This window comes from Ambystoma mexicanum, chromosome 1p, assembly GCF_040938575.1.
Source record: "Ambystoma mexicanum isolate Mex_15411 chromosome 1p, UKY_AmexF1_1, whole genome shotgun sequence".
Taxonomy (NCBI): Eukaryota; Metazoa; Chordata; class Amphibia; order Caudata; family Ambystomatidae; genus Ambystoma; species Ambystoma mexicanum.
The window spans coordinates 1,231,868,286-1,231,880,735 of record NC_090921.1 but is presented as its reverse complement, the minus strand read 5'-3'; positions in this window follow the sequence as shown (position 1 = coordinate 1,231,880,735).

Here is a 12,450-nt window from a genome sequence, read left to right as displayed (position 1 = left end):
ACACAACATTGGAAATCTTAAGAGAGGTTGCATACTGGCCACACGTGGGGCAGAATTGCAAGGCAGAAACTGCAGCTGCCCTGATGATTAACCACATCTTTTCCCGTTTCGGTCTACCTCAAAGGATTGAGTCAGACAGGGGTAGCCACTTCACCAGTGAAGTAATGACAAAGATGTGGGAGATACTGGAGGTCAAAAGGAAGTTGCATATTGTTTACCGGCCAGCTTCTTCTGGGGCAGTAGAGAGATATAACCGAACCATTGTGAGCATATTAAAGAAGTTTTGGCAGATTCTGGGCCAAGTTGGGATATCCGATTACCTCTGGTCCTAATGGCCATCAGATCTACCCCTTCATCTGCAACCAAAATGTCACCATTTGAGTTGATGACTGGGCGCAAGATGGTGCTTCCTCAGCATTTGCTCTACAGGACCCAAGAGCAGACACTGATAAATGCCTCCACAACTCACGAGTATGTGGAGAATTTAAGGAAACACCTTCAACATGCTTTTGCCTATGCTCAGCAGAATCTAGAAAGATAAGCTGAGAGTATGAAGACCCACTATGACCTGAAAACTTCCAGGAAGGAATATCAGCTGGGGGACCGGGTCTATCTATACAATTTCCAAAGGAACCAGGCCAAACAGCAAAAATTTTTGCCTACATGGAAGGGACCCTTTGAGATTATAGACAAAATCTCCCCTGTGGCCTACAAGATCCGCATCCCCAAAGGCGGTTTGGCAGAGGGGGAAGACAAGTGGGTCCACATAAACCAGTTGAAGTGATGCCATCCCAGGAACACTCTGCAACAACTGGAGGAATCCTCTGGAATCCTAGAGGGTACTGTCTCAGATTAATTCAGTTCTAACTTAAAATATCCTACATATCGCCTATCAAATTCTGAGTTTCTCAATGTGGGTGTTTTCGTTTTTGAATGCAAAAAGAAATGTGCATGTCCATATGTTTTGACTATAAATTTATATGCCACCCCACTATATCAATGGTGGGGGAAAAATGTCTATGAATAGGTATTGCCGCTCTTCCTTTGTCGTCCTATGAGAAAGAAAACCTCGAGACTGGCCAAGGAGGATGATCCGGAGACCGGGAGCAGAGACGCGGGGGGCCCAGGGTACTGCCCAATATTCCCATCAGGACAGGCGATGAGAACCGATCGATCAGTACTGGATGGAGGAAAAGATGCTGAACTGTGCCATTTGCAGAATTGGAAGAAGATTATGCGGACAGACCAGTGCGTGGGTCAAAACCCTTGTGCACCTGACTCCCCATCGACTCAAATTCAAAGGGCAGTCACGTGGGGGGATCTGTTGGGTGTCCTGACCCACGTTTGAGCTATCATGCTGCAACATTTGGTGCTGTGGGCTTAGAAAATCCAAGATGGCCAAAAAGCCCACAAGTGCGCCAGAATCCAGGAGAACCACGCAGTTTGTGCGCACACCAAAATGGTTACCTAACTTGCCACCCACCAGTGTAAAGAAAGATCTTTGTTAACAAAATCCACTGTTACTGATGTCAAAAAGTTGCTGAAATCGTGACTCATTGGACCACTTTAAAGACTCAACCCTTTTTGTGGGGTTCCACATAACCATTTTACTGTTAGGAGCCCCATCAAAACAATGTTAAGCAAGGATTAATTACTACCATGTAAGAACCATTCCTGTTTGGAATGCATTAATCCAAGAAAGATCCCAAAATTGCATGCAGTACCAACAAAATCCTGAAGGCGGCGCTAGCGGTCTAAACTCTGACAGGAGAACTGAGTGCAGTTGCTGACAAAGGGATTTGACTCAGCTGACTTCAAAGGCTGCATATTAATTAAAAATTAGCCACCTGCTGTTCCCAGAGGCCTGAAGCCTGGGAAACCCTCTCACCTCCAGAGATTCACACCAGGAGTTAGAATCTCACATGACCTCTTGATTGATAGAAGGCAGACTGGTTGGGAGCCTCCTGGAGACCACACAATAGGCTCTTGCAATTGAATAGGATATGTTGATTTTGACTGTTTCCTGTCAACAAAGGCCTGCCTGCCAGAAGACACGTGACTGACCCACCCAAGTCTTGGAGGCGGACTCCAACACTCTGAGAACTGAATTGAAAGCAAAATATATATTTTACAGAAACACTGATAACTCTTTGTAATCAAATGACATAAATGTATAACTTTGAGAGCCTTAATTTAAAAAATGTACCTTCAATTCAAGCCCAAACTCCAATTTGTGTGATGTTCTGGGGCAAAACCCCGCTATTTATGTATACTACAGACTCTGTGTTTAAGCTAGAGACATGTTAATTTACTGGAGTATGTATTGACAGGCCGTGTACATGTGTACAAATCTGGAGAAAAATCCGATGTTGCAAAACCACTAAAAAGCACCAAATATTGCCATTTCTGAATGCAAGCCCCCAGGAAGAGCAGAGTTTGAACAGGGGCTACCATCAGTAAATGCATGATGGGTGCATGTAATTTCAAACCACTGTGTATCTAGGAAGTGTGCATTTTGATCAAATATAGATTTTGTGGGCAAACTGACCAGGGGAGGATCCTCTGACCCATAAAACCTACAGCATCACTCTGACTCACAGTTCCTTCCCCAATCATGGGAGAGGGGAGAATTGGGCCAATGGGCAGTTGAGAGAGGGGCTGGCTAGTGATGCTGCACACACACCCACTTTCAAAACACATAAAAGCAGACAGTCAGGACAGATAGGGACATTCAATTCCATTTGCTGCAACGCGCTCTGCCGGACCACACAACATCCAGAAGATACTAGATTCAACACTTAGATTTTAAAACTCCAAAGAACTTGATTCAGAACTCAAAGCAAGGGCCTAAACCCACAAACTGAGAACTCTTCTCAGTGGGCCTCAGCATCCAGCAAACCTAACAGCGATAGCAGCATCCAGGAGCCGTGCAGATCAGCGCTGGGTCCAGAGAAAGCTGTGCAGAAAGATCCAGAAGCAGTGCTGTATCCAGAGAAAGCTGTGCAGAAAGATCCAGAAGCAGAGCTGACCCAGACCGCTGTTCGCAGAACCAGAGAGCTGACCCAGACGCTGTGCGCAGAGACCGTCCGTGGCGAGTGAAGAAAACCTGACAAGATCCGTGGCGAGGCCCATTCTATTTCTAAATATATTGTGAGTACCTAGCAGAACTGTGCAGAACCAATCTCTTAGTTAAAATAATATAATTCAATCTATTTTAATCTAACCAGAACTGTCTCCTACCTGTCACCTGTCATTTGCAAAGCTGTCACCTGTCATCTCTAGTTGCTAGCTGTAACTTGTCACTTCGAACTTTTAAAATTTCAAATCTGAAAAACGACCTTTACCATATCGCTCATATCTCCGTGACCGTTTGTCTTAGAGACTTGCAGTAACTTTCCTCTGAAAGCTGGGAATTTTGGCTTTTCAACGAACCTAGAACCGCATTCCTACTCCCTATACTTTTGCCGCAATCGCGAAAACCGCACTCGCGAATTTGCGGCAATTTGCAAATTTCTCCACGTGTGAAAACAGCAGCTTCCTTGCTTTCATTTGCCAAAAATTCATTTAACCTGCCAATCATTCCTAGAACATTGCTAAAGTAAGCCTGAACTAATTTAAACCAACTAATCCTCAACCTGAACCTCCAGAGGGAATTAGAATCATTTTAGCACATTTTCCAATATATCGCTATCGCATATAAAAGCATTTTGGGCCTGTGTTTCAAACTTCTGTAGTCTAAGCTTGCTGGGGTGAACTGAATTACATTTGATTGCATTTCTGAGAACTGTGTGCTTTCCTTCCATTTCCTTGCATTGCATAAACGGGGGAGGGGATTGCCAGAGAAAAGTGATTACATTGTTTTGTTGAAATCATATTGAGTATTTTCTGTATTGCATTTTCATTCAACATTACATCCATCTGAACTTATATAAAGCATTTTCTACCACCTTATTCTTCTGTTCCTATTCACAAGTGTGCTAGTGCCAGACTATCCATTATTGATTGCTGCTCAGATTAAGTGTGATATCCAAGTATTAATTTATCATAAAGTGTGATATATATATATATATATATTGTTTAAATTCTCCAATAAACCTTTTAACTTGCAAAACAGAACTACTTCTTGGCTCAGTGGGGTCAGGGGGATTCCAAGAGAGGGGTGTTATATAGGGGTAGTCATCCAGAACGCATGAACTGGACATAAAGATATATCAATAAGGGTTTCCATTCTGTATCCCAGACTAGGCATTGACTTAGCTGTAGTGTTGAATTGAATCCTCTTACAGTGAGCATGTGCAGCTCGTGGCACATATGCTGGTGTGGGCCATGGTGAGCATGTGTAGATGTTGGTGCGAATGTTTGTGAAGGCTCATATTATTGATGGTGTAATAGAGTACAGATGATGGGCGGTGGATTTGTGTGAATGAATGCATAGGGTGTGTATAATACAAAGTCTGATGATGGGTATATGTGTAGATGCTATGTGTATCGCAGCATAGGCTGATTGTGTGTATGTGTGGATGGTGGTGCACACATTGGCTGAGGCTAATGTTACAGATGATGGTGAAGTGTGCATGTGTTTGCACAAGGTCTTGAGTGGGATAGACATGCTGTGGTTCTGTGTGGATGATGGAGTAAGGTGTGAATGGCGGTACAGGGTGTGTTTAACAGATAGCATAGAGTACAGATGGTGGCAGAAAATTACAGTCTGGATGGTGGAAGAGGATGCAGAATGTCCTATTTTAAGCTAACTTTTCAGACATATTTTGGGTTCAGCTTTACAAAGGTATAATTTGTTTAAACTGAGACAGAAAAATATATATTTTAGATACGTTTTCAGACATCTGTTTGGATACAAAGCTATGTGCACATGTGCTACAAAACCAAGCTATGTGTATTTGTTTGTGCAAGACACAACATTCTATTCATTAAAGAGTTATAACATGTATATTCATATGTCCGTATTTCACATCACATGTTATGAATGCAAATATAGTACGAGAGTAATGATTTTCTACAATACAAGACTATGGGAATTTCTTTGTGCCAAGACAGAATATCCTATTATTAGAGTTTTAGAATCCATTGCAGTAGTCAATACCACTCATTACCAAATAGGAAACTACAGGAGCAGAGACATGTGATGGAATGAAGGGAAGAACCTTACAAAGTACTTTTAACTTAAGATGGCCTGATTGGCAGATAGATGATACCTGATCAGACATTGAAAGAGCGTTAGAGATTTTAACACCTAAATCCTCAACAATAGTATCATGAGAAGGAAAGGAGCACAAGCTAGAAGCCCAGGAATCAGAAGTCCAGAACAATAGGTAATCGGCTGTACCCACAACCAACAGCTCCGTTTTATCAGCATTTAATTTCAGCCAGTTCATGGACATCCATCCATCCACAGCCTCCCAAAAACCCCAAAGCCGAAAGGCAGTATCAGACCGGGACATACCAAGACGAAGGAGGATCTGTGTGTCATCGGCATTGGAGTAGCATAGGAAGCAGTGGGACTGGATGAAACCAACAAGAGGCTGAATATAGATGTTGAAGAGAACAGGTGATAATGCGAAGCCTTGATGGACTCCGCAGGTCAGAGAGTCTGGTTTGGATTTAAAGTGAGACAGGGAGACAGATTGGGTTCGACCTGAGAGAAAGGAAATAAACCACTTAAGCACTATGACAGATAAGCCAGCAGAAGAAAGGCAGGCAACCTGGGTGATGTGGTCAACAGTGTCAAAAGCATCTGATATATCTAAAGGAATCAGTGCTCCTACTCCACCCTGGTCCACCAACTGTGCCAGATCATCCACTACCGCCCCCGGCAATGAGTTAGTACCCCTGCCAGGGCAAAAACCCGACTGGAAGGGGTCTAGAAAGTGCGAGGATTCAAGAAAGGCACTGATTAGTGGAGGGATAAGAGATTCAAGCACCTTCATAGTGAACGAGAGAATAGAGATAGGACACAATTTAGAAAGAACAGCAGGATCCAGGGAGGGATTTTAAAGTAAAGGAATTACAAGAGTGTGTTTTAAATCATTGGGAATGAAACTGGCAGCAAGAGAATCTTTAATTGCCAGTGTAATACAGGGACCAATGTCAGTAGAGATAACTTTCAGAATTGAAAGAGGAATAGAGTCAAGGGGAGAAGCAGAAATTAAGCCTATTTATAGCAGACAGCACATCTTGCAAGTAAAAGGTGGGGAATGATAACAAACCCGTTGTGGACTCAATGTCAAAATAAGACACATTCGGTAAGTCAACAGGAGAGCATACACTGTTGAGGTTATTATGAATGGAAAGAATCTTTTCCTCAAAAAATGAAGACAGAGTTACAGAGAGCTTGCGATGATGTAATATTAGAGATTTTTGCAGGTGAGGATAATGACTTTACTACCTCAAAGAGAGCTTTGATATGCTATGATAGTTTATTTATAACGCGCTTAATACCCAGAGGTTTCTAAGTGTGGTCCCGGGGATCGAACCTGTGTTGCTCTGTGTCGTCCTGTTTTCAAGGGGAGCATGTTGCCCCTGAGCTATCCTCCTGAAAGCTTTAGTTTGGTTAATGGCATCTGCAACTTTCTCACTAAAGAAGGATTGTTTCACCAAGAAAAATGCTCTTGGTATTTTATGGAGGCTTGACGAAATTGGAATTTATCGGCTGGTTTATAATGTAGTCTCCATCTTCTTTACGCCTGCCTATGGAGAAGCTTTAGTGCTTTTAAATCTTCAGTATAGCAAGGTTCAGATGTCGGGCGTGTTTCAGGGCAGAGCATAGCACAGATTGAGAAAAGAACAGCATAATGATGGTTGTGTGGGGTCAGTCATGTGGGGGGACAACTGTTTGTAGATCTTTCAATATATGCCATTTTATTGTTAAAGCAAATATAACAAATGTTCTCACTGTCCCTGCTCTGCTGAGGGATTCCCTGCCTATTCTAAAATCTAAGGGAATACACTCTAACACAGGATAACTGGCCCTCACAGTAAATAACACAAACATAATTAAAAGGTATGGCAATTCACATGTCCTTGATGACCTTCTAATGTCCTGGGAGATTTCCCTTCCCCGGATTCAAAGTCACTTTGGTAAATGTTCAATCAAAGAAAGAAAATGTCTTAACTCAGTTCTTTAAGTTTTAAAGCCAAAATGTTCATCAACACAAGTTCTACTGGCAACACAGCTCCTCTTTTGGTTGAAGTTATCCACTTTTCACTTCCAGCAAAATAGCCCCAATAGTAATCCTGGTCACAATGCTTTGTCACTCCCACAGGAAGATTTGCCACAGTTCAAAAGAAAATTCAATATCCACACTCTCAATGGTATACATTCTTGGTTAACAGTTAGGATTCCTTGAATTACAGTTTCCACTTTAAAAATGGTATATTTGCCAGGATGACTTCTTAGTACTGCTGTTCTGCTTCAATAACTATATTCCTACTTGTTTTACCATGAGAAAAGTTAACTTTGTCCCAGAGTATTTCACCTTGGTTTAGACAACTGCAATGTAGCATCTACTGACAACCAGATGTACCTCTTGAGTTTTAATATTTTGAACTACTGCCACAACTTCAGATTCAATACTATGAACGACTGCCACAGCTTCAAATTCAATACTATGAACGACTGTCACAACTTCAATGACTTTTGGATAGAGTTAAACAAGATATATTTTTTAAGTTCTTCACCTTCCTCAGGTAGGCTAGACACTCTTCCTTTGAATAGCTTTCTTCTAAAGGACAGCCTCTTAGACTCTCCTGTCAAACTGCCACAATGACAACCTGGGTTTGCCTTCAAGATTCTCTTCTCTCTAACCTCAACAGCCTTAGACATTGCAGGTTGAGTCTGCTTCAAAATAGGCTTTCCAAGCAGCCAGTCCCACTTCCCCAACTTTACCTTTGCCTTTCTCACAGCTATCAGCCCAAACAATTACCCATAAACCTTGGTGCCACTCTCTTAGCTTCAGGCAATACTTGTATAATTGTATCTTAGGCCTTTTCATTGTTATTGAATTCACAATGCAGCTGGTTTGCTCTAAACTCGGAGAAAGGGTTAGCTTCACAATTAGTATGGGGTGTCTCTTGGTTAGGCAATGCTTTTTCTTTCTTCTATCATGTAATGCAAGGAATGGCACTTTTATACAAAGTATAAGGTTCAGTCTCTCTGTAAAAACTACAAATAGGCAGACGCGACCACTCTTTGAGGTAGTTTTCAAGCTTAAAGGTGGATGTGTAATTGTATTCCCGTAGAAGAAAAGGATAGAATTCAGGCCTCTTTGGGGAATGGCAATAATGCACATGCGACCATTCTTTAATGTAGTTCTCCCACAGTAAATATTGTAACTCTTGCATCATTAAAGTTAAATGTTCGGAAATGGTTGTATCAGCGTTCCTTCTCCTTAATTAGGGACACACACCACTGTTGGAACAGTGAAAGTCTTTGAATAGTGGAACAATCGATGTTAGTAGTATTGACTTTATATGCAAGAAAGAAGCATTTAACTTTATATATGTGTTATAATTCCATTGTTCAATAGATTTGCAATACAGTGATTAACTTTTGCTCACTTCAAGTCTTGTGCGAGTGGCTAAGGAGCAGGTTACTCTTACCAGCAAGACTTGTGCAATGTTTTAGGACACTGTGCTTCACCCACAGGCTTCTGAAACATGGGTCACACTACTTCACGGCTTCTACTATGACTTCTACTGCTTCTGGCTCGCTGGGGACCGACACCCTTCTCCTGAACAGTTGTCTCCCATCCAGCCACATGTTTATGGAGTCCCCTTTACTTTGGGGACACTCAGCTTGACAATCAATTCTTGCCTCAGTCCTTGGCACGCAAGCAGCTCAGCAACCACAGCAATTGGGCTCACATGGGGAAAACTGTTTCTCCTACATGTCTTTCTCTGAACAGCCGCTGCACTTGAGAGTTTGGAGGACAGAACTCTCTCAGAACATGCAAGTGAAATCTGTTGTCTACACGTTTTGGTGTCCCTCTTTTTCTCCCACTTCTGCTTGGTTTGCTAACCTTGTGCCTTCCTTCTGCTTCCACTTCTCCAGCCTGCACTCCAGCTAACGTTCCAGCTCCCTCCACTCCCTCCTCCTGCCTGCACCTGAGGGGGTCTTTTATGATTCTCAGGTTCCTTCAGGTGTGGGTTGTTAGATGTGGGTTGTTAGGCTCAATTGCCTGACTGTTATGCTCCTGCTGCCCTCTTCCTCGTCTCAGTTCTTCTGAAATTCTAGGATTTTTCCTAAACAACTAACTTTGTTGACTGATAACAAAGTCATTCTAATGCGACTTCACTAATTCTGACTGATAACATGGAACAGAGGGTTTAGTCTGCAGAGTTTGCAGCTGGCTTTGTTGATCCACTTATCGATTTTGCAGCAGTCGAAGTTTGAACATCGTGTGCATCTGTGTTTTTTGTTAGTTAGTTCGTGGGAATAGATATTTTATGTTTTTATGTTTTATCTGTCTTGGGGATGTTATTAATTAGAGCATGTTTCATCCACAATGCTGTTCACCATAGGAAGGGGAACGGAATTGTCTCACTGACTTTGAATCCGGAATCGGAATTTGGAATTGATCCAGAGCAGTATTTCATGACTCGCAATTATTTTGGGAATGAATGTAAATTTATTTAGCCGAGCGAGAGAAACAGTTTTTTTTCTTGAAGACGCTTGTGGTATTTTTTTTGTTTGGAACTCCGCAGAGACTTGGAGACAGGCAGACTGACACTTTTTGGGGAATCTGACCTTTGTTTTGGATTCACATTTTTGGCAAGTCAACGACAGTATCTGCATGTTTAGAGAAGTCTTGGAACTTGTTTTTTTTCTTAAACTCACTTGAGTGTCGTGAGGTTTGTAAATAAAACTGCAAAATGAGCACATTTTTTAATGATTTGAAAGCAACAAGAAATTGGCTTAGGAATATGCTTGAGACCTGGGAAGTAGTATCACCAGCACCAACCATATTGAAAGTGAATAGTGAAGTAGCAGGTACAGAAATGACAGACGTGACACCATATATTAGTGACTTGAGAGCAGTAATGTATCGACTCAGACATGTAATTAGTAACTGGGAAGATGTCCCAGTAGCAGACCCATTGAAACATTTTTCAACATCAGTGATGGGCGGGAGCAGAGTTCCTAGAGAAATGAATATTGTTCATGGGGAGAAAGAGTTACCTCAGAATAATACAAGATATAGTGCATTTTTGACGGATATGAAGAGAGTGCATAGAGGGTTTGCCTATGAAGATTTGAGGCATTATGTAACTGTAGCATTGGAGTCACCTGTGCATGGAGGCAAGATGGTGAACATCTTTGATTTGAATAGAAATGACATGTGTGATGACATTTTTGGAAGCAGTGATAAGAGCAGTATTTGCCCTATGTTATCGAGTGAGAATTTTTTTTTTTGTCTATTGACATTGAAACTTGGATAGCATTGATGGAGAACATTAATAGATTGAATCGTGCAAAAGTTGGATGTTTTGAGATAAAAGATTCCATGAATATTTTGAGTTTGAATGAATGCATGGAGAGAAAGTGTGTTTACCTTACAGAAACATCGCGTGGGATTAGCAGACTGTTTATTTTCAGTGAAGGAATGTTGTTTGAATTTGAATTGCATTGCACATGTGGGAGGCAGTGTTCGTTTGAATGAAATTGATTTGTTTTTTCAACATGGAGTGATTCAGCATCGTTGTGAATACATCATGTTGAAAGGGGAGTGTGTGGCTAGAAGACATGGAAATGACACAGAAAGCAATGTAGGACATGGAGTCAATTGAATAAGAGGAATGCAGTGGGTCAGCATTTGAATATGCAATATTTGAATGTGTATTTTTTGGAATACGTGAAATTGGCTGTTCTGTTTTGTTTTAAGAAGGATCGAGATGGAGGCAGGAGTCATGCATTAAGCAGAATGGAGAGACAGGCATGGTTAGACAGATGCACTGATAGACTGATACACTAGAACTGAGACACTGAGAGAAACTAGCATTGATGTCTTTTGAGTGACATGGGGAGTTTAGAACTAGCTATGTGCAGCAGTTCACAATGAGAAATGCTGTTTTGTTTCTGGCTTTGAATACATCTGAAACTGATTTGAAGACTGATACTTGCACTTTTGTTTTCTTTGCATGACATCTGGAGACACCTTGACCAGACCGAGATTGCATCGATGACTGACCAGATTGCATCGCAGGAATTGACCAGACCCTGATTGGCAACAGCATGGCGACTGAAAGCAGCATGACCAGAATGATAGACTAACCAGACCAGATTGACCAGACCTTGATGAAACTATGTGACTTTGCATGGCTGTTTTGAAGCAGCACCAAAAAGAGACTGACTTTTGTCACCTTGTGATGTGACACCATCTGACTTTTGCTTACACTTTTGGGGAATGGCGACGGACCGATTTGAGGCCTTACGGTGTGGCTTTATCTATGGCTGTGCTTTGAGAATGTACCCAGAAAACCTGCTTTCTACCTGACTTCGTGGCATGACAACTTTTGCCATGGAAAGTGAATGTCGTGACTGACTTGAAACCAACACCTTGCAGCATTATGTGCCAAGAGAGAGAAAAATGTTCAGCAAAAGGAGAAATCCGTTTTGTGAGATGTGTTGTAATATGCAGCTAGAAGAGAATCCATTTGGAATGCCTTACCTTGTGAACCAGAACCAGACACAAGTTTGGGCCTGAGAAAAGAGAGAAATGGGAATGAGCAGGAAGACGCGCTCTGAAAGCATTTGAATTCCTGGTTTACGTTTGAAAAGCAGTGAAGCTTTGTCTCTTGAGTGAAAAAGAGAGAGCATTGATCCATGGTGCTTTGAAATTTGCACTTGCATTCAACGTTGGCTGGTCCCTCATTTGAAGAGCAGGGACTAGCATGGCATGAACTGGAATACTGGCATGGCATGGCAACAACTGGCAACAGCATGACCTGGCAAAGAAGAGATAATTTGAAAGCTGGATTTGGGCCTATGGAAAGGGCCACTGCGCATGGAATTGCAACTGGAGAGTTGCCATCTGCATTGTTTTGCAAACACTCTGAATGAGTGCCACGTGAATGCATTGTGCATCAGTGCTTTGTTTCGCCTTTGTTCCCAATTTGGACTGGGAATGAAGGCCTATGGAAAAGGGAGCGTGTGAGCTGTATCAATCTGCATCAAATTGAAAGTTCTGACACGCGTTTCTTCCGGTGCTACCATTGAAAAGTGAAGGACCAATGTGATCACCTCGTGGGAATAAGCGGGGCACATAAGGTACCGACACAATTGATGCTTGCTCCTGCCTTTTTGGAGCTCTGTGCAAAATATGCTAACGTTTGTTGCTGTGGAGAACTTTGCGACAAACATTGGAAACCTTTGCTGAACACACATAGGCTCGTTGTGACACATTTATGACCCATTTGTGAGCACTCGCTTCATTG